At 67.7% G+C, this 19,276-nt stretch overlaps 1 long non-coding RNA gene across 2 annotated transcripts; it reads left to right on the plus strand.

Moving 5' to 3' along the window:
• The first annotated feature begins 14,385 nt into the window (after positions 1 to 14,385).
• On the plus strand, positions 14,386 to 19,061 carry LOC133755399 (uncharacterized). 2 transcript variants are annotated; one of them, XR_009865394.1, is made up of 3 exons: positions 14,386 to 14,421; positions 14,659 to 17,025; positions 17,555 to 19,061. It is a non-coding gene; the product is annotated as an uncharacterized LOC133755399 (long non-coding RNA). The 2 variants fall into 2 exon arrangements; XR_009865395.1 differs by lacking the exon at positions 14,386 to 14,421 and adding an exon at positions 14,536 to 14,551.
• Positions 19,062 to 19,276: the final 215 nt, after the last annotated feature.

Below are 19,276 nucleotides of genomic sequence, written 5' to 3' on the forward strand. Positions count from 1 at the left end.
CACGGTCCTGACGGTCTGCTGGCCTCTGGCCACACTCGCCCAGGCCCAGTGTGCACACAGCAGCCAAGCCTGCCGGTGGCTGCCCGAGTGTCCCCGGGCAAGGACCGCACCTCAGGCCCGTGGACAAGGCCGTGCCTCACCCTGGCCTTCCCACGCCTGCCACGAGGCGGCCTCCGCCCACCCTCCCTCCCTCGAGGCTGTCCCGCCCCACCCAGCCCAGGCCCCGACACGGGCCCAGGGCCGCCCTCGAGTGTTTGTGTAGGATATCAGCCCCCGGCGGCTCCTGGCCGTGCCCGGCTGACGCAGACTGGCACCCCTTCGGCACCTAATAAATAATGAGCCACCCACCAGACGGCAGACCGGGCCTGCGCTTCTGCCTGCGCCCTCAGTCCACGCACCACGTGGTGCCCACGCCCGGGCTCCTCCCTGGGACGCCCCGCGCCCCCTCAGGCCGTGCCCCACCTAAGGGTCTCCGGCGGGACTGGGCCAGGCCGGCCGCCGCCCCCCCGCCCCAGCGTCTCCCTCGGCGCCGGCTGGCTGGGGCTGCCTGGCTCCGCTTTGTCTTCCTCTGCCTCCTGCCGCCCCAGGAACTGCACGTATGGCAAAAGCGACGCTGTAACTGCCCGGAGACAAACCTGGAGGGATGGAGTCCGCTCAGGGCCGCGTGAGCAACGCCACGGCCACTTCCCGTTCCCTGCCTTTTCTCCGGGCGGGTCTGGGCCCGTGACGTCCGTTCTCACGCTGGCGGCCGCGGCCACGGCCACGGTGCTGTGGGGCCGCGTGGCCGGCTCCCTTGTTCCATGCATTTGCCCTTTAGTGGCTCGGGGACGTTCTCCGAAGCAGCGGCAAAGCTGTAGCAGCAGGGAGTGGGCGAGGGACCTGGCACAGCCTCCGGGAGCCACCGGCATCGCCGCCGAAAGGTGAAAACACGCGGGTGCCCGGCCCCGTGGGCTCAGACAGCGGGCGTGGGGGGCAGGGCGGGCAGGGCGAGGCGTTCAGGAGGGGCGGCGTCCTCCTGCGGACGTACAGGGAGCCTGGGCTGGGCGGGTCGCGGGGGTCTGCACACGGGGGCGGGGGCGGAGACTGGACGGGGGAGTCCCAGCGGGCCCCAGGGGGAGGACGCTGAGGAGGCGGACGCCATCTGCGCAGCGCTGGACAAGAGGGTGGATGAGAGGAAGTTAGATGGGCGGAGTCCGAGTGGTTTACGAGGAAACTTTGATTGGGCACACACAGTGGGCGTGAACCTCTCCCTCTCCCGTGTAGCTGATGCTTTAAAAGAGGCTCACTGCGCAATAATAATTCAGTGGCTGTTTGACTCGGCTCCTCGCTGCCTCTGTCTCCGGATCGGCGAGCGGCGCACTTACCCTTCCTCGGGCCCAGTCCACCCTCACCCGGGTGAACTAAGACCCTGCAGATGATGGTGGTGGTGGTGGTGAAGATGGTGATGGTGATGATGATGATAGTGGTGGTGACCAGGGTGATGGTGATGGTGATGGTGATGTTGATGGTGGTGATGATAGCTATCACCATGACGATTATCTGTGGAGTCTTCCTCGTGCTGGCCCGCACACGCTCACTAGCTCCCTTCCCTGGAGCCACTTTCTGGGCCCGGTGAGGATCCTGCCTGGCGGCTTCTGCTCGGCCTGCGGCAGCGGGGGCCACATGACCCTGGTCCGGGCCGCGTTAGCTTTTGCAAGAACGGATGAAACTGAAACCTTTACTTGGAAATCTTTACTTGGCAGCCTTTACTGTGAAATCTTTACTTCTGTGGATAAAGTGAACTGGAAGCGAATCTGACCGGAGAACGGGAGAGGAGGAGGAGGCTGGGCAGCCTCCGTGCTCCTAGAGCCTTGCTTACCACATTCGTGCTCCTGAAATAAAAGATGTTTTTGGAAAAAAAAAAGAGAGAGAGAGAATGGATGAAAACACGGGGGATTCCGCTGGGCCTGGCAGCTCCGCCAGTTCCTCCAGCTGGGAGCGGGAGCCGGGAGGAGTCCAGGCACCAAGAGCTCGAGAAGCCTCGCCTCGAAGGAGGTCTCCGGGCCTGGGTTCCCAGCAAGAGAGCAAAGGTGGGGGCCCACCCGCGCTTCATTCATCGCTGCAGAGAGGCGGGCGGGGCTCGGCGGCCGCCCAGGGCCCTGGCCTCACCTCCTGTGGCCAATGGCGGCGCGGTCCGGGCAGAGCCCGCCCCGGTGACGGCTGAGCGCGCGCGCGCGGGGGCGGGGCGGGGCGGGGCGGGGCGGGCGCGGCCGAGGGCACCCGCGGGAGGCGCGAAGGCGCGGGGCGGCGGCGCGACCGCATCTCCGGAGCCGGCGGGGCCCGCGCTCTCCGCCGCTGGTTCCCTGCCCAGGCCCCGGGGCGCCGCGTCGGCTGCTGCCGTGAGGTCGATGAGGTCGTCGCCCCGAGCCGGGGGCGAGGAGTCGCGGGCGGGTGGGGCGGTCCCGCCGGGTGCCCTCCGGGAAGGCCTGCGCCGGGTCCGGGAAGCCGGGAGTGGCCGCCGGGATGGCTCCCAGGTCCAGCCCAGCCCAGGGTCGGGTCAGGGACGAGCCCGGGGCTCGCGGGGAGGCTGCGTCCTTGGCTGGGGCGGCCGGGGCCCAGCTGTGGCTTTTTTTTTTTTTGCCGTAGAACGCCTTGTGCCGCGGAGGTCCCCGACGCGCGGCCCCCGACACGTTCCCTGCTCGGTCCCTCCGAGCCTCAGCCTTCTCACCCTAAAATGGGGGTGCCGGGAGCCTCCGCAGAGGGCTGTGGACCCGCTCCGGGGAGCGCAGGTGTTGGGGCCGAGTGGTAGCGGCTTTTCCCTTTCGTGGCGGTGACTACGTTTAAGGGAAGTTCACCCTAGTCAGGCGTGGATGTGTGATCTCCCGCCAGGGCGGCGGGGCGCAGGCGGGGGCCTGGCCTCTTCCTGGGGGGGAGGGGCGCGCGGGGAAGAGGAGGGCGTCCTTCCTCCCCGCAGGGGGCGGGCTGAGGGGGCTCGCGTCGCCCGAGTGACAGCCGAGCAGCAGCATCCTCGGGGCTCCCCTTCGGCGGTGGCTGGCGTTATGGAGTGCACAGCTGTGTCCACTGCAGGAGGGCAGCCCCGCGAACCTTCATGCTTCCCGGGGACCCCCACCCGCAGGCGCCCTGGAGGTCTCAGCGGAGGACCCCGGTGCAACCCTGCAGAACTCAGGCCTCGGGGGACCCCGGGCGCCGCTGTGAGTCCTGAGACCCCGGCCCAGGCCGCACCCTGTGTGCAGCTTGCATGCGGCTTCGGGGGACCAGGGATCTGGGGTGCGGTAGGGGCCCCGCTCCAGGACGGGACCGGCTGGCGCCCCCGGCTTGCTGCGCGGGGCCCGGGAGGGCGGGGGCGGGGCGCAGCGAAGCCTGATTCTGCGCCCTGGAACATTCTGGTAATTACAATGAAATGAAAGGAAGAAGCCAGGCCAGGTTCCCCTTCGGTCCTGCGGGTGCCGGGCCGCGCGCTGCCCCCACTCCCCACCCCGGGCGCGGAAGGGAAATTCCCGCGCTCTGACGTCATCTAGAGGTCGGACTCGGGGAAGCTGCGCGGCCACACCCCTGCCTGCCGGCTACCAGCTTCCCTGCCCTGCCGCTGGCCCTGCCGCTGCGCACTGCGCGCGGTTTGTCCCCAGAGCGGAGAAGGAGCAGGGGACGGAGGCTCTGCAGGAAGTGGCCCGGCCCTGGGCACCGCTTCTGGGGATCTAGGCGAGGGTGAAGCGGCACCACGGCTGGCCTCAGCCGGGCCCCGGGAGCTGCAGGTCTGTTCCTGTGCCATCCTGTTGCAGCCTCTGTCGGCGCATTTGCCTGGTATTAACGGAAGCACTGGACACTGCTCTGTGCCTGCTCCTCCAGCGTTGACAATGGTCATTTCCACCTAACCGACCCCGAGCCTTGGAAATGATGCAAAAGTTAGGGCGGGCAGTGTGGTCCAGTGAGCTAACTTGCCACTTAAGGCTCCTGCGTCCCATATCCGAGTGGCTGCTCCACCTCCCATCCTGCTCCCAGCCAACGCCCGGGCAGGCAGCAAATGATGACCCAAGTGCTTGGGCCCCGCCACCCACGTGGGAGACAAGGACGGAGTTCCAGGCTCCTGGCTGTGGCCTGGCTGGGAATGAAGCAGCTAACAGAACTGCTCGCGCTCGCTCTCTCTGCCTTTCAAGTAAATGAAAATAAAAAAATTTAGAGAAAACAAGTTAGGAGCCAATTCGCAGGCAGTGGAGAATTTTTAACAATCTTCTTAAAGCTATGATTCCACCATTTTGCATCAGAGAAAGGATTCTGCTGAGGAGGGAGGGGGGTCTCGGTCACGGAGCGTGGGTGGGGGGCTTCGCTCTGTCCAGTGCCATGTTCGGGTGAGGAATCACGGCCAGGGTCAGCCCCGATGTGCAAAGACAGCAGGCGGTCGGAGTGATCTTAGGGGAAACACCCAGCCCACGGTCCTCCAAGCTTGTGCGGGGCGGACCTCATGGGCGTGGATCGTCAGGCGGGGAGGCTGTGGGCTGCGGGAGCCCCTGGGAGCCATGGCCGCCTTGAGCCTCAGTTGCCTGCTGGGTGCCCAGCGAGTCCCCACGTGAGTGGTCACCTCGTGAGGACTGAGGCTTGGCCACCCTGGGCCCGTTCTGCAGGAATGCTCACCGATGGGCCCTGGTGACGGCTCTGGGCAGCAGGCGTCCCCGTGTCCTCACTGTGTCTTGGGGCCACGGCACCTAGGGCATTGTCTCAGCTCAGCCTTGTCTTCCAGAGAATTGCCTCCCGACGGCAGGGGACGTGGCTGTCAGCTGATCTCAGCGTCCACAGTCAACGGCAGAATGTGCTGAGCCCCCTGGCCGCGTGCAGAGCCCCTGGCCGCGTGCAGAGCCCTCTGGCCATGCGCAGAGGCCCTGGCCGTGTGCCGAGCCCCCTGGCTGTGTGCAGAGCCCCTGGCCGCGTGAAGAGCCCCCTGGCTGTGTCCTCAGGCCAACACAGTCGAGCTGCTGGAGAACAGCGTGGGGAATCCAGGTGACAGAACCCTGCCGGCCCCGGCCTGCTCTCTGGGCAGTACCTGCTGCCCGCAGGTCCGGCGACCTTCAGTGTCGGGAGCAGTGCCGTTTGCTGGGGGTTGGCACGCTGCCGCGAGTGTGCAGGCGTGAACGGCCGTCTCACCCCAGGTTGTACAAGGCCTCCCGAGACCCCTGCGCCCGAGGCCTCCGCAAGCGCCAGCAGGCGAGCTGGGCGCCTCCCCCTGGGGGACTGGAGCTTCCATTGTCGCCGCCCCGTGGCTTCTTGAGGGCCTGATGTTCTGTTTAACCCCAGGCGGGCGGACGTCCTCAGGGGATTTACTGAACCTCTGGGCTTCTTGAGCCCTGGGGGTGGTTCCATCTGCAGGCAGGAGTGGCTCTGGCTCTGCCAGGCCCCAGGGTGTCCGGTCTGTGGCCAGCATGGGCCCTCTGGCTGCTGCCACCTGCCCAGCCCCTCCCCGCCGCCCTCCTCTAGCTGGGGCCCGGGCCAGGCCCCGCGCTGTGGCGCCATGGCTGCCTCACTCCCCCAGATCCTCCCAGATGGTCCCGGGTGCACCAGCAGAGCTGAGCAGCTGAGGCCACTTCCGCCTGAGCACTCCCAGGTCTGGGCCCCCACCTGGCTTTATCCTTGGCGACCCACCCTCACCCCCATCTCACCCCGGGCACTCCCAGCTGCCCCGCCCAGCCGCTGTCTGTCCCTGTTTGTCCGCTGTCTGCCCCTGTGCGTACTGCTTCAGCGGCCTGGGCTGTGTTCTCCCTTGGCGTCCGTGGCTCTGTGTCCTGGCCAGGTGTCTCCCAGGTCCCACCCTCAGAGACCCGCAGCAGACTGCCAGCTCGCGCCCCAGGACCACCCCAGACCACGTCACCGTCAACAGGGCGTCCTCCTCGGACTGGCCCCGGCTCCCTCCCGGGAGTCCCTGCCTCGCTCAGGGCCCCGAGTTCCAACAGACTCTTGCCGGGGGCTCCGGAGACTGCTGCGAACCACCCGGAGCCGCGCACTTCCCCAAGGCTCGCGGCCCCCACGCCGGTGCCCACCACGGTCCTGACGGTCTGCTGGCCTCTGGCCACACTCGCCCAGGCCCAGTGTGCACACAGCAGCCAAGCCTGCCGGTGGCTGCCCGAGTGTCCCCGGGCAAGGACCGCACCTCAGGCCCGTGGACAAGGCCGTGCCTCACCCTGGCCTTCCCACGCCTGCCACGAGGCGGCCTCCGCCCACCCTCCCTCCCTCGAGGCTGTCCCGCCCCACCCAGCCCAGGCCCCGACACGGGCCCAGGGCCGCCCTCGAGTGTTTGTGTAGGATATCAGCCCCCGGCGGCTCCTGGCCGTGCCCGGCTGACGCAGACTGGCACCCCTTCGGCACCTAATAAATAATGAGCCACCCACCAGACGGCAGACCGGGCCTGCGCTTCTGCCCGCGCCCTCAGTCCACGCACCACGTGGTGCCCACGCCCGGGCTCCTCCCTGGGACGCCCCGCGCCCCCTCAGGCCGTGCCCCACCTAAGGGTCTCCGGCGGGACTGGGCCAGGCCGGCCGCCGCCCCCCCCGCCCCAGCGTCTCCCTCGGCGCCGGCTGGCTGGGGCTGCCTGGCTCCGCTTTGTCTTCCTCTGCCTCCTGCCGCCCCAGGAACTGCACGTATGGCAAAAGCGACGCTGTAACTGCCCGGAGACAAACCTGGAGGGATGGAGTCCGCTCAGGGCCGCGTGAGCAACGCCACGGCCACTTCCCGTTCCCTGCCTTTTCTCCGGGCGGGTCTGGGCCCGTGACGTCCGTTCTCACGCTGGCGGCCGCGGCCACGGCCACGGTGCTGTGGGGCCGCGTGGCCGGCTCCCTTGTTCCATGCATTTGCCCTTTAGTGGCTCGGGGACGTTCTCCGAAGCAGCGGCAAAGCTGTAGCAGCAGGGAGTGGGCGAGGGACCTGGCACAGCCTCCGGGAGCCACCGGCATCGCCGCCGAAAGGTGAAAACACGCGGGTGCCCGGCCCCGTGGGCTCAGACAGCGGGCGTGGGGGGCAGGGCGGGCAGGGCGAGGCGTTCAGGAGGGGCGGCGTCCTCCTGCGGACGTACAGGGAGCCTGGGCTGGGCGGGTCGCGGGGGTCTGCACACGGGGGCGGGGGCGGAGACTGGACGGGGGAGTCCCAGCGGGCCCCAGGGGGAGGACGCTGAGGAGGCGGACGCCATCTGCGCAGCGCTGGACAAGAGGGTGGATGAGAGGAAGTTAGATGGGCGGAGTCCGAGTGGTTTACGAGGAAACTTTGATTGGGCACACACAGTGGGCGTGAACCTCTCCCTCTCCCGTGTAGCTGATGCTTTAAAAGAGGCTCACTGCGCAATAATAATTCAGTGGCTGTTTGACTCGGCTCCTCGCTGCCTCTGTCTCCGGATCGGCGAGCGGCGCACTTACCCTTCCTCGGGCCCAGTCCACCCTCACCCGGGTGAACTAAGACCCTGCAGATGATGGTGGTGGTGGTGGTGAAGATGGTGATGGTGATGATGATGATAGTGGTGGTGACCAGGGTGATGGTGATGGTGATGGTGATGTTGATGGTGGTGATGATAGCTATCACCATGACGATTATCTGTGGAGTCTTCCTCGTGCTGGCCCGCACACGCTCACTAGCTCCCTTCCCTGGAGCCACTTTCTGGGCCCGGTGAGGATCCTGCCTGGCGGCTTCTGCTCGGCCTGCGGCAGCGGGGGCCACATGACCCTGGTCCGGGCCGCGTTAGCTTTTGCAAGAACGGATGAAACTGAAACCTTTACTTGGAAATCTTTACTTGGCAGCCTTTACTGTGAAATCTTTACTTCTGTGGATAAAGTGAACTGGAAGCGAATCTGACCGGAGAACGGGAGAGGAGGAGGAGGCTGGGCAGCCTCCGTGCTCCTAGAGCCTTGCTTACCACATTCGTGCTCCTGAAATAAAAGATGTTTTTGGAAAAAAAAAAGAGAGAGAGAGAATGGATGAAAACACGGGGGATTCCGCTGGGCCTGGCAGCTCCGCCAGTTCCTCCAGCTGGGAGCGGGAGCCGGGAGGAGTCCAGGCACCAAGAGCTCGAGAAGCCTCGCCTCGAAGGAGGTCTCCGGGCCTGGGTTCCCAGCAAGAGAGCAAAGGTGGGGGCCCACCCGCGCTTCATTCATCGCTGCAGAGAGGCGGGCGGGGCTCGGCGGCCGCCCAGGGCCCTGGCCTCACCTCCTGTGGCCAATGGCGGCGCGGTCCGGGCAGAGCCCGCCCCGGTGACGGCTGAGCGCGCGCGCGCGGGGGCGGGGCGGGGCGGGGCGGGCGCGGCCGAGGGCACCCGCGGGAGGCGCGAAGGCGCGGGGCGGCGGCGCGACCGCATCTCCGGAGCCGGCGGGGCCCGCGCTCTCCGCCGCTGGTTCCCTGCCCAGGCCCCGGGGCGCCGCGTCGGCTGCTGCCGTGAGGTCGATGAGGTCGTCGCCCCGAGCCGGGGGCGAGGAGTCGCGGGCGGGTGGGGCGGTCCCGCCGGGTGCCCTCCGGGAAGGCCTGCGCCGGGTCCGGGAAGCCGGGAGTGGCCGCCGGGATGGCTCCCAGGTCCAGCCCAGGGTCGGGTCAGGGACGAGCCCGGGGCTCGCGGGGAGGCTGCGTCCTTGGCTGGGGCGGCCGGGGCCCAGCTGTGGCTTTTTTTTTTTTTGCCGTAGAACGCCTTGTGCCGCGGAGGTCCCCGACGCGCGGCCCCCGACACGTTCCCTGCTCGGTCCCTCCGAGCCTCAGCCTTCTCACCCTAAAATGGGGGTGCCGGGAGCCTCCGCAGAGGGCTGTGGACCCGCTCCGGGGAGCGCAGGTGTTGGGGCCGAGTGGTAGCGGCTTTTCCCTTTCGTGGCGGTGACTACGTTTAAGGGAAGTTCACCCTAGTCAGGCGTGGATGTGTCATCTCCCGCCAGGGCGGCGGGGCGCAGGCGGGGGCCTGGCCTCTTCCTGGGGGGGAGGGGCGCGCGGGGAAGAGGAGGGCGTCCTTCCTCCCCGCAGGGGGCGGGCTGAGGGGGCTCGCGTCGCCCGAGTGACAGCCGAGCAGCAGCATCCTCGGGGCTCCCCTTCGGCGGTGGCTGGCGTTATGGAGTGCACAGCTGTGTCCACTGCAGGAGGGCAGCCCCGCGAACCTTCATGCTTCCCGGGGACCCCCACCCGCAGGCGCCCTGGAGGTCTCAGCGGAGGACCCCGGTGCAACCCTGCAGAACTCAGGCCTCGGGGGACCCCGGGCGCCGCTGTGAGTCCTGAGACCCCGGCCCAGGCCGCACCCTGTGTGCAGCTTGCATGCGGCTTCGGGGGACCAGGGATCTGGGGTGCGGTAGGGGCCCCGCTCCAGGACGGGACCGGCTGGCGCCCCCGGCTTGCTGCGCGGGGCCCGGGAGGGCGGGGGCGGGGCGCAGCGAAGCCTGATTCTGCGCCCTGGAACATTCTGGTAATTACAATGAAATGAAAGGAAGAAGCCAGGCCAGGTTCCCCTTCGGTCCTGCGGGTGCCGGGCCGCGCGCTGCCCCCACTCCCCACCCCGGGCGCGGAAGGGAAATTCCCGCGCTCTGACGTCATCTAGAGGTCGGACTCGGGGAAGCTGCGCGGCCACACCCCTGCCTGCCGGCTACCAGCTTCCCTGCCCTGCCGCTGGCCCTGCCGCTGCGCACTGCGCGCGGTTTGTCCCCAGAGCGGAGAAGGAGCAGGGGACGGAGGCTCTGCAGGAAGTGGCCCGGCCCTGGGCACCGCTTCTGGGGATCTAGGCGAGGGTGAAGCGGCACCACGGCTGGCCTCAGCCGGGCCCCGGGAGCTGCAGGTCTGTTCCTGTGCCATCCTGTTGCAGCCTCTGTCGGCGCATTTGCCTGGTATTAACGGAAGCACTGGACACTGCTCTGTGCCTGCTCCTCCAGCGTTGACAATGGTCATTTCCACCTAACCGACCCCGAGCCTTGGAAATGATGCAAAAGTTAGGGCGGGCAGTGTGGTCCAGTGAGCTAACTTGCCACTTAAGGCTCCTGCGTCCCATATCCGAGTGGCTGCTCCACCTCCCATCCTGCTCCCAGCCAACGCCCGGGCAGGCAGCAAATGATGACCCAAGTGCTTGGGCCCCGCCACCCACGTGGGAGACAAGGACGGAGTTCCAGGCTCCTGGCTGTGGCCTGGCTGGGAATGAAGCAGCTAACAGAACTGCTCGCGCTCGCTCTCTCTGCCTTTCAAGTAAATGAAAATAAAAAAATTTAGAGAAAACAAGTTAGGAGCCAATTCGCAGGCAGTGGAGAATTTTTAACAATCTTCTTAAAGCTATGATTCCACCATTTTGCATCAGAGAAAGGATTCTGCTGAGGAGGGAGGGGGGTCTCGGTCACGGAGCGTGGGTGGGGGGCTTCGCTCTGTCCAGTGCCATGTTCGGGTGAGGAATCACGGCCAGGGTCAGCCCCGATGTGCAAAGACAGCAGGCGGTCGGAGTGATCTTAGGGGAAACACCCAGCCCACGGTCCTCCAAGCTTGTGCGGGGCGGACCTCATGGGCGTGGATCGTCAGGCGGGGAGGCTGTGGGCTGCGGGAGCCCCTGGGAGCCATGGCCGCCTTGAGCCTCAGTTGCCTGCTGGGTGCCCAGCGAGTCCCCACGTGAGTGGTCACCTCGTGAGGACTGAGGCTTGGCCACCCTGGGCCCGTTCTGCAGGAATGCTCACCGATGGGCCCTGGTGACGGCTCTGGGCAGCAGGCGTCCCCGTGTCCTCACTGTGTCTTGGGGCCACGGCACCTAGGGCATTGTCTCAGCTCAGCCTTGTCTTCCAGAGAATTGCCTCCCGACGGCAGGGGACGTGGCTGTCAGCTGATCTCAGCGTCCACAGTCAACGGCAGAATGTGCTGAGCCCCCTGGCCGCGTGCAGAGCCCCTGGCCGCGTGCAGAGCCCTCTGGCCATGCGCAGAGGCCCTGGCCGTGTGCCGAGCCCCCTGGCTGTGTGCAGAGCCCCTGGCCGCGTGAAGAGCCCCCTGGCTGTGTCCTCAGGCCAACACAGTCGAGCTGCTGGAGAACAGCGTGGGGAATCCAGGTGACAGAACCCTGCCGGCCCCGGCCTGCTCTCTGGGCAGTACCTGCTGCCCGCAGGTCCGGCGACCTTCAGTGTCGGGAGCAGTGCCGTTTGCTGGGGGTTGGCACGCTGCCGCGAGTGTGCAGGCGTGAACGGCCGTCTCACCCCAGGTTGTACAAGGCCTCCCGAGACCCCTGCGCCGGAGGCCTCCGCAAGCGCCAGCAGGCGAGCTGGGCGCCTCCCCCTGGGGGACTGGAGCTTCCATTGTCGCCGCCCCGTGGCTTCTTGAGGGCCTGATGTTCTGTTTAACCCCAGGCGGGCGGACGTCCTCAGGGGATTTACTGAACCTCTGGGCTTCTTGAGCCCTGGGGGTGGTTCCATCTGCAGGCAGGAGTGGCTCTGGCTCTGCCAGGCCCCAGGGTGTCCGGTCTGTGGCCAGCATGGGCCCTCTGGCTGCTGCCACCTGCCCAGCCCCTCCCTGCCGCCCTCCTCTAGCTGGGGCCCGGGCCAGGCCCCGCGCTGTGGCGCCATGGCTGCCTCACTCCCCCAGATCCTCCCAGATGGTCCCGGGTGCACCAGCAGAGCTGAGCAGCTGAGGCCACTTCCGCCTGAGCACTCCCAGGTCTGGGCCCCCACCTGGCTTTATCCTTGGCGACCCACCCTCACCCCCATCTCACCCCGGGCACTCCCAGCTGCCCCGCCCAGCCGCTGTCTGTCCCTGTTTGTCCGCTGTCTGCCCCTGTGCGTACTGCTTCAGCGGCCTGGGCTGTGTTCTCCCTTGGCGTCCGTGGCTCTGTGTCCTGGCCAGGTGTCTCCCAGGTCCCACCCTCAGAGACCCGCAGCAGACTGCCAGCTCGCGCCCCAGGACCACCCCAGACCACGTCACCGTCAACAGGGCGTCCTCCTCGGACTGGCCCCGGCTCCCTCCCGGGAGTCCCTGCCTCGCTCAGGGCCCCGAGTTCCAACAGACTCTTGCCGGGGGCTCCGGAGACTGCTGCGAACCACCCGGAGCCGCGCACTTCCCCAAGGCTCGCGGCCCCCACGCCGGTGCCCACCACGGTCCTGACGGTCTGCTGGCCTCTGGCCACACTCGCCCAGGCCCAGTGTGCACACAGCAGCCAAGCCTGCCGGTGGCTGCCCGAGTGTCCCCGGGCAAGGACCGCACCTCAGGCCCGTGGACAAGGCCGTGCCTCACCCTGGCCTTCCCACGCCTGCCACGAGGCGGCCTCCGCCCACCCTCCCTCCCTCGAGGCTGTCCCGCCCCACCCAGCCCAGGCCCCGACACGGGCCCAGGGCCGCCCTCGAGTGTTTGTGTAGGATATCAGCCCCCGGCGGCTCCTGGCCGTGCCCGGCTGACGCAGACTGGCACCCCTTCGGCACCTAATAAATAATGAGCCACCCACCAGACGGCAGACCGGGCCTGCGCTTCTGCCCGCGCCCTCAGTCCACGCACCACGTGGTGCCCACGCCCGGGCTCCTCCCTGGGACGCCCCGCGCCCCCTCAGGCCGTGCCCCACCTAAGGGTCTCCGGCGGGACTGGGCCAGGCCGGCCGCCGCCCCCCCGCCCCAGCGTCTCCCTCGGCGCCGGCTGGCTGGGGCTGCCTGGCTCCGCTTTGTCTTCCTCTGCCTCCTGCCGCCCCAGGAACTGCACGTATGGCAAAAGCGACGCTGTAACTGCCCGGAGACAAACCTGGAGGGATGGAGTCCGCTCAGGGCCGCGTGAGCAACGCCACGGCCACTTCCCGTTCCCTGCCTTTTCTCCGGGCGGGTCTGGGCCCGTGACGTCCGTTCTCACGCTGGCGGCCGCGGCCACGGCCACGGTGCTGTGGGGCCGCGTGGCCGGCTCCCTTGTTCCATGCATTTGCCCTTTAGTGGCTCGGGGACGTTCTCCGAAGCAGCGGCAAAGCTGTAGCAGCAGGGAGTGGGCGAGGGACCTGGCACAGCCTCCGGGAGCCACCGGCATCGCCGCCGAAAGGTGAAAACACGCGGGTGCCCGGCCCCGTGGGCTCAGACAGCGGGCGTGGGGGGCAGGGCGGGCAGGGCGAGGCGTTCAGGAGGGGCGGCGTCCTCCTGCGGACGTACAGGGAGCCTGGGCTGGGCGGGTCGCGGGGGTCTGCACACGGGGGCGGGGGCGGAGACTGGACGGGGGAGTCCCAGCGGGCCCCAGGGGGAGGACGCTGAGGAGGCGGACGCCATCTGCGCAGCGCTGGACAAGAGGGTGGATGAGAGGAAGTTAGATGGGCGGAGTCCGAGTGGTTTACGAGGAAACTTTGATTGGGCACACACAGTGGGCGTGAACCTCTCCCTCTCCCGTGTAGCTGATGCTTTAAAAGAGGCTCACTGCGCAATAATAATTCAGTGGCTGTTTGACTCGGCTCCTCGCTGCCTCTGTCTCCGGATCGGCGAGCGGCGCACTTACCCTTCCTCGGGCCCAGTCCACCCTCACCCGGGTGAACTAAGACCCTGCAGATGATGGCGGTGGTGGTGGTGAAGATGGTGATGGTGATGATGATGATAGTGGTGGTGACCAGGGTGATGGTGATGGTGATGGTGATGTTGATGGTGGTGATGATAGCTATCACCATGACGATTATCTGTGGAGTCTTCCTCGTGCTGGCCCGCACACGCTCACTAGCTCCCTTCCCTGGAGCCACTTTCTGGGCCCGGTGAGGATCCTGCCTGGCGGCTTCTGCTCGGCCTGCGGCAGCGGGGGCCACATGACCCTGGTCCGGGCCGCGTTAGCTTTTGCAAGAACGGATGAAACTGAAACCTTTACTTGGAAATCTTTACTTGGCAGCCTTTACTGTGAAATCTTTACTTCTGTGGATAAAGTGAACTGGAAGCGAATCTGACCGGAGAACGGGAGAGGAGGAGGAGGCTGGGCAGCCTCCGTGCTCCTAGAGCCTTGCTTACCACATTCGTGCTCCTGAAATAAAAGATGTTTTTGGAAAAAAAAAAGAGAGAGAGAGAATGGATGAAAACACGGGGGATTCCGCTGGGCCTGGCAGCTCCGCCAGTTCCTCCAGCTGGGAGCGGGAGCCGGGAGGAGTCCAGGCACCAAGAGCTCGAGAAGCCTCGCCTCGAAGGAGGTCTCCGGGCCTGGGTTCCCAGCAAGAGAGCAAAGGTGGGGGCCCACCCGCGCTTCATTCATCGCTGCAGAGAGGCGGGCGGGGCTCGGCGGCCGCCCAGGGCCCTGGCCTCACCTCCTGTGGCCAATGGCGGCGCGGTCCGGGCAGAGCCCGCCCCGGTGACGGCTGAGCGCGCGCGCGCGGGGGCGGGGCGGGGCGGGGCGGGCGCGGCCGAGGGCACCCGCGGGAGGCGCGAAGGCGCGGGGCGGCGGCGCGACCGCATCTCCGGAGCCGGCGGGGCCCGCGCTCTCCGCCGCTGGTTCCCTGCCCAGGCCCCGGGGCGCCGCGTCGGCTGCTGCCGTGAGGTCGATGAGGTCGTCGCCCCGAGCCGGGGGCGAGGAGTCGCGGGCGGGTGGGGCGGTCCCGCCGGGTGCCCTCCGGGAAGGCCTGCGCCGGGTCCGGGAAGCCGGGAGTGGCCGCCGGGATGGCTCCCAGGTCCAGCCCAGGGTCGGGTCAGGGACGAGCCCGGGGCTCGCGGGGAGGCTGCGTCCTTGGCTGGGGCGGCCGGGGCCCAGCTGTGGCTTTTTTTTTTTTTGCCGTAGAACGCCTTGTGCCGCGGAGGTCCCCGACGCGCGGCCCCCGACACGTTCCCTGCTCGGTCCCTCCGAGCCTCAGCCTTCTCACCCTAAAATGGGGGTGCCGGGAGCCTCCGCAGAGGGCTGTGGACCCGCTCCGGGGAGCGCAGGTGTTGGGGCCGAGTGGTAGCGGCTTTTCCCTTTCGTGGCGGTGACTACGTTTAAGGGAAGTTCACCCTAGTCAGGCGTGGATGTGTCATCTCCCGCCAGGGCGGCGGGGCGCAGGCGGGGGCCTGGCCTCTTCCTGGGGGGGAGGGGCGCGCGGGGAAGAGGAGGGCGTCCTTCCTCCCCGCAGGGGGCGGGCTGAGGGGGCTCGCGTCGCCCGAGTGACAGCCGAGCAGCAGCATCCTCGGGGCTCCCCTTCGGCGGTGGCTGGCGTTATGGAGTGCACAGCTGTGTCCACTGCAGGAGGGCAGCCCCGCGAACCTTCATGCTTCCCGGGGACCCCCACCCGCAGGCGCCCTGGAGGTCTCAGCGGAGGACCCCGGTGCAACCCTGCAGAACTCAGGCCTCGGGGGACCCCGGGCGCCGCTGTGAGTCCTGAGACCCCGGCCCAGGCCGCACCCTGTGTGCAGCTTGCATGCGGCTTCGGGGGACCAGGGATCTGGGGTGCGGTAGGGGCCCCGCTCCAGGACGGGACCGGCTGGCGCCCCCGGCTTGCTGCGCGGGGCCCGGGAGGGCGGGGGCGGGGCGCAGCGAAGCCTGATTCTGCGCCCTGGAACATTCTGGTAATTACAATGAAATGAAAGGAAGAAGCCAGGCCAGGTTCCCCTTCGGTCCTGCGGGTGCCGGGCCGCGCGCTGCCCCCACTCCCCACCCCGGGCGCGGAAGGGAAATTCCCGCGCTCTGACGTCATCTAGAGGTCGGACTCGGGGAAGCTGCGCGGCCACACCCCTGCCTGCCGGCTACCAGCTTCCCTGCCCTGCCGCTGGCCCTGCCGCTGCGCACTGCGCGCGGTTTGTCCCCAGAGCGGAGAAGGAGCAGGGGACGGAGGCTCTGCAGGAAGTGGCCCGGCCCTGGGCACCGCTTCTGGGGATCTAGGCGAGGGTGAAGCGGCACCACGGCTGGCCTCAGCCGGGCCCCGGGAGCTGCAGGTCTGTTCCTGTGCCATCCTGTTGCAGCCTCTGTCGGCGCATTTGCCTGGTATTAACGGAAGCACTGGACACTGCTCTGTGCCTGCTCCTCCAGCGTTGACAATGGTCATTTCCACCTAACCGACCCCGAGCCTTGGAAATGATGCAAAAGTTAGGGCGGGCAGTGTGGTCCAGTGAGCTAACTTGCCACTTAAGGCTCCTGCGTCCCATATCCGAGTGGCTGCTCCACCTCCCATCCTGCTCCCAGCCAACGCCCGGGCAGGCAGCAAATGATGACCCAAGTGCTTGGGCCCCGCCACCCACGTGGGAGACAAGGACGGAGTTCCAGGCTCCTGGCTGTGGCCTGGCTGGGAATGAAGCAGCTAACAGAACTGCTCGCGCTCGCTCTCTCTGCCTTTCAAGTAAATGAAAATAAAAAAATTTAGAGAAAACAAGTTAGGAGCCAATTCGCAGGCAGTGGAGAATTTTTAACAATCTTCTTAAAGCTATGATTCCACCATTTTGCATCAGAGAAAGGATTCTGCTGAGGAGGGAGGGGGGTCTCGGTCACGGAGCGTGGGTGGGGGGCTTCGCTCTGTCCAGTGCCATGTTCGGGTGAGGAATCACGGCCAGGGTCAGCCCCGATGTGCAAAGACAGCAGGCGGTCGGAGTGATCTTAGGGGAAACACCCAGCCCACGGTCCTCCAAGCTTGTGCGGGGCGGACCTCATGGGCGTGGATCGTCAGGCGGGGAGGCTGTGGGCTGCGGGAGCCCCTGGGAGCCATGGCCGCCTTGAGCCTCAGTTGCCTGCTGGGTGCCCAGCGAGTCCCCACGTGAGTGGTCACCTCGTGAGGACTGAGGCTTGGCCACCCTGGGCCCGTTCTGCAGGAATGCTCACCGATGGGCCCTGGTGACGGCTCTGGGCAGCAGGCGTCCCCGTGTCCTCACTGTGTCTTGGGGCCACGGCACCTAGGGCATTGTCTCAGCTCAGCCTTGTCTTCCAGAGAATTGCCTCCCGACGGCAGGGGACGTGGCTGTCAGCTGATCTCAGCGTCCACAGTCAACGGCAGAATGTGCTGAGCCCCCTGGCCGCGTGCAGAGCCCCTGGCCGCGTGCAGAGCCCTCTGGCCATGCGCAGAGGCCCTGGCCGTGTGCCGAGCCCCCTGGCTGTGTGCAGAGCCCCTGGCCGCGTGAAGAGCCCCCTGGCTGTGTCCTCAGGCCAACACAGTCGAGCTGCTGGAGAACAGCGTGGGGAATCCAGGTGACAGAACCCTGCCGGCCCCGGCCTGCTCTCTGGGCAGTACCTGCTGCCCGCAGGTCCGGCGACCTTCAGTGTCGGGAGCAGTGCCGTTTGCTGGGGGTTGGCACGCTGCCGCGAGTGTGCAGGCGTGAACGGCCGTCTCACCCCAGGTTGTACAAGGCCTCCCGAGACCCCTGCGCCCGAGGCCTCCGCAAGCGCCAGCAGGCGAGCTGGGCGCCTCCCCCTGGGGGACTGGAGCTTCCATTGTCGCCGCCCCGTGGCTTCTTGAGGGCCTGATGTTCTGTTTAACCCCAGGCGGGCGGACGTCCTCAGGGGATTTACTGAACCTCTGGGCTTCTTGAGCCCTGGGGGTGGTTCCATCTGCAGGCAGGAGTGGCTCTGGCTCTGCCAGGCCCCAGGGTGTCCGGTCTGTGGCCAGCATGGGCCCTCTGGCTGCTGCCACCTGCCCAGCCCCTCCCCGCCGCCCTCCTCTAGCTGGGGCCCGGGCCAGGCCCCGCGCTGTGGCGCCATGGCTGCCTCACTCCCCCAGATCCTCCCAGATGGTCCCGGGTGCACCAGCAGAGCTGAGCAGCTGAGGCCACTTCCGCCTGAGCACTCCCAGGTCTGGGCCCCCACCTGGCTTTATCCTTGGCGACCCACCCTCACCCCCATCTCACCCCGGGCACTCCCAGCTGCCCCGCCCAGCCGCTGTCTGTCCCTGTTTGTCCGCTGTCTGCCCCTGTGCGTACTGCTTCAGCGGCCTGGGCTGTGTTCTCCCTTGGCGTCCGTGGCTCTGTGTCCTGGCCAGGTGTCTCCCAGGTCCCACCCTCAGAGACCCGCAGCAGACTGCCAGCTCGCGCCCCAGGACCACCCCAGACCACGTCACCGTCAACAGGGCGTCCTCCTCGGACTGGCCCCGGCTCCCTCCCGGGAGTCCCTGCCTCGCTCAGGGCCCCGAGTTCCAACAGACTCTTGCCGGGGGCTCCGGAGACTGCTGCGAACCACCCGGAGCCGCGCACTTCCCCAAGGCTCGCGGCCCCCACGCCGGTGCCCACCACGGTCCTGACGGTCTGCTGGCCTCTGGCCACACTCGCCCAGGCCCAGTGTGCACACAGCAGCCAAGCCTGCCGGTGGCTGCCCGAGTGTCCCCGGGCAAGGACCGCACCTCAGGCCCGTGGACAAGGCCGTGCCTCACCCTGGCCTTCCCACGCCTGCCACGAGGCGGCCTCCGCCCACCCTCCCTCCCTCGAGGCTGTCCCGCCCCACCCAGCCCAGGCCCCGACACGGGCCCAGGGCCGCCCTCGAGTGTTTGTGTAGGATATCAGCCCCCGGCGGCTCCTGGCCGTGCCCGGCTGACGCAGACTGGCACCCCTTCGGCACCTAATAAATAATGAGCCACCCACCAGACGGCAGACCGGGCCTGCGCTTCTGCCCGCGCCCTCAGTCCACGCACCACGTGGTGCCCACGCCCGGGCTCCTCCCTGGGACGCCCCGCGCCCCCTCAGGCCGTGCCCCACCTAAGGGTCTCCGGCGGGACTGGGCCAGGCCGGCCGCCGCCCCCCCGCCCCAGCGTCTCCCTCGGCGCCGGCTGGCTGGGGCTGCCTGGCTCCGCTTTGTCTTCCTCTGCCTCCTGCCGCCCCAGGAACTGCACGTATGGCAAAAGCGACGCTGTAACTGCCCGGAGACAAACCTGGAGGGATGGAGTCCGCTCAGGGCCGCGTGAGCAACGCCACGGCCACTTCCCGTTCCCTGCCTTTTCTCCGGGCGGGTCTGGGCCCGTGACGTCCGTTCTCACGCTGGCGGCCGCGGCCACGGCCACGGTGCTGTGGGGCCGCGTGGCCGGCTCCCTTGTTCCATGCATTTGCCCTTTAGTGGCTCGGGGACGTTCTCCGAAGCAGCGGCAAAGCTGTAGCAGCAGGGAGTGGGCGAGGGACCTGGCACAGCCTCCGGGAGCCACCGGCATCGCCGCCGAAAGGTGAAAACACGCGGGTGCCCGGCCCCGTGGGCTCAGACAGCGGGCGTGGGGGGCAGGGCGGGCAGGGCGAGGCGTTCAGGAGGGGCGGCGTCCTCCTGCGGACGTACAGGGAGCCTGGGCTGGGCGGGTCGCGGGGGTCTGCACACGGGGGCGGGGGCGGAGACTGGACGGGGGAGTCCCAGCGGGCCCCAGGGGGAGGACGCTGAGGAGGCGGACGCCATCTGCGCAGCGCTGGACAAGAGGGTGGATGAGAGGAAGTTAGATGGGCGGAGTCCGAGTGGTTTACGAGGAAACTTT

Source organism: Lepus europaeus, unplaced genomic scaffold (genome assembly GCF_033115175.1).
Source record: "Lepus europaeus isolate LE1 unplaced genomic scaffold, mLepTim1.pri SCAFFOLD_431, whole genome shotgun sequence".
Taxonomy (NCBI): Eukaryota; Metazoa; Chordata; class Mammalia; order Lagomorpha; family Leporidae; genus Lepus; species Lepus europaeus.